The sequence below is a fragment of the Musa acuminata genome, unplaced genomic scaffold (assembly GCF_036884655.1).
Source record: "Musa acuminata AAA Group cultivar baxijiao unplaced genomic scaffold, Cavendish_Baxijiao_AAA HiC_scaffold_1136, whole genome shotgun sequence".
NCBI lineage: Eukaryota > Viridiplantae > Streptophyta > Magnoliopsida > Zingiberales > Musaceae > Musa > Musa acuminata.
The window spans coordinates 4,505,001-4,507,500 of record NW_027021348.1 but is presented as its reverse complement, the minus strand read 5'-3'; positions in this window follow the sequence as shown (position 1 = coordinate 4,507,500).

Here is a 2,500-nt window from a genome sequence, read left to right as displayed (position 1 = left end):
CACAGGGCTGGATGGGGCTTTCGTATAGCAGGGACGGCGATGCCTCTCGCTTCGCTCGCTGTCCGCCGCTCGCTGCTCGCTCGCGCAGCCAAAAATGGCCAGTTTTGGCCCGTTTTTGGGCCGTTTTGGCCTGTTTTTGGGCTGTTCTTGCGTCGCGCGGTGACCGTCGTGAGCGGAGCAAAATGTCAGCCATCTCAGCACCCTGGAACCCCCCGGGTGGCATAGGGCTGGATGGGGCTTTCGTATAGCAGGGACGGTGCTGCCTCTCGCTTCGCTCGCTGTCCGCCGCTCGCCGCTCGCTCGCGCAGCCAAAAATGGCCAGTTTTGTCCCGTTTTTGGGCCGTTTTGGCCTGTTTTTGGGCTGTTCTTGCGTCGCGCGGTGACCGTCGTGAGCGGAGCAAAATGTCAGCCATCTCAGCACCCTGGAACCCCCCGGGTGGCACAGGGCTGGATGGGGCTTTCGTATAGCAGGGACGGTGCTGCCTCTCGCTTCGCTCGCTGTCCGCCGCTCGCCGCTCGCTCGCGCAGCCAAAAATGGCCAGTTTTGGCCCGTTTTTGGGCCGTTTTGGCCAGTTTTTGGCCTGTTCTTGCGTCGCGCGGTGACCGTCGTGAGCGGAGCAAAATGTCAGCCATCTCAGCACCCTGGAACCCCCCGGGTGGCACAGGGCTGGATGGGGCTTTCGTATAGCAGGGACGGTGCTGCCTCTCGCTTCGCTCGCTGTTCGCCGCTCGCCGCTCGCTCGCGCAGCCAAAAATGGCCAGTTTTGGCCCGTTTTGGCCAGTTTTTGGCCTGTTTTTGCGTTGCGCGGTGACCATCTTGAGCGGAGCAAAATGTCAGCCATCTCAGCACCCTGGAACCCCCCGGGTGGCACAGGGCTGGATGGGGCTTTCGTATAGCAGGGACGGTGATGCCTCTCGCTTCGCTCGCTGTCCGCCGCTCGCTGCTCGCTCGCGCAGCCAAAAATGGCCAGTTTTGGCCCGTTTTTGGGCCGTTTTGGCCTGTTTTTGGGCTGTTCTTGCGTCGCGCGGTGACCGTCGTGAGCGGAGCAAAATGTCAGCCATCTCAGCACCCTGGAACCCCCCGGGTGGCACAGGGCTGGATGGGGCTTTCGTATAGCAGGGACGGTGCTGCCTCTCGCTTAGCTCGCTGTCCGCCGCTCGCCGCTCGCTCGCGCAGCCAAAAATGGCCAGTTTTGTCCCGTTTTTGGGCCGTTTTGGCCTGTTTTTGGGCTGTTCTTGCGTCGCGCGGTGACCGTCGTGAGCGGAGCAAAATGTCAGCCATCTCAGCACCCTGGAACCCCCCGGGTGGCACAGGGCTGGATGGGGCTTTCGTATAGCAGGGATGGTGCTGCCTCTCGCTTCGCTCGTTGTCCGCCGCTCGCCGCTCGCTCGCGCAGCCAAAAATGGCCAGTTTTGGCCCGTTTTTGGGCCGTTTTGGCCAGTTTTTGGCCTGTTCTTGCGTCGCGCGGTGACCGTCGTGAGCGGAGCAAAATGTCAGCCATCTCAGCACCCTGGAACCCCCTGGGTGGCACAGGGCTGGATGGGGCTTTCGTATAGCAGGGACGGTGCTGCCTCTCGCTTCGCTCGCTGTCCGCCGCTCGCCGCTCGCTCGCGCAGCCAAAAATGGCCAGTTTTGGCCCGTTTTGGCCAGTTTTTGGCCTGTTTTTGCGTTGCGCGGTGACCATCTTGAGCGGAGCAAAATGTCAGCCATCTCAGCACCCTGGAACCCCCCGGGTGGCACAGGGCTGGATGGGGCTTTCGTATAGCAGGGACGGTGATGCCTCTCGCTTCGCTCGCTGTCCGCCGCTCGCTGCTCGCTCGCGCAGCCAAAAATGGCCAGTTTTGGCCCGTTTTTGGGCAGTTTTGGCCAGTTTTTGGCCTGTTCTTGCGTTGCACGGTGACCGTCGTGAGCGGAGCAAAATGACAGCCATCTCAGCACCCTGGAACCCCCCGGGTGGCACAGGGCTGGATGGGGCTTTCGTATAGCAGGGACGGTGCTGCCTCTCGCTTCGCTCGCTGTCCGCCGCTCGCCGCTCGCTCGCGCAGCCAAAAATGGCCAGTTTTGGCCCGTTTTTGGGCCGGTTTGGCCAGTTTTTGGCCTGTTCTTGCGTCGCGCGGTGACCGTCGTGAGCGGAGCAAAATGTCAGCCATCTCAGCACCCTGGAACCCCCCGGGTGGCACAGGGCTGGATGGGGCTTTCGTATAGCAGGGACGGTGCTGCCTCTCGCTTCGCTCGCTGTTCGCCGCTCGCTCGCGCAGCCAAAAATGGCCAGTTTTGGCCCGTTTTTGGGCCGTTTTGGCCAGTTTTTGGCCTGTTCTTGCGTTGCGCGGTGACCGTCGTGAGCGGAGCAAAATGTCAGCCATCTCAGCACCCTGGAACCCCCCGGGTGGCACAGGGCTGGATGGGGCTTTCGTATAGCAGGGACTGTGCTGCCTCTCGCTTTGCTTGCTGTCCGTCGCTCGCCGCTCGCTCGCGCAGCCAAAAATGGCCAGTTTTGGC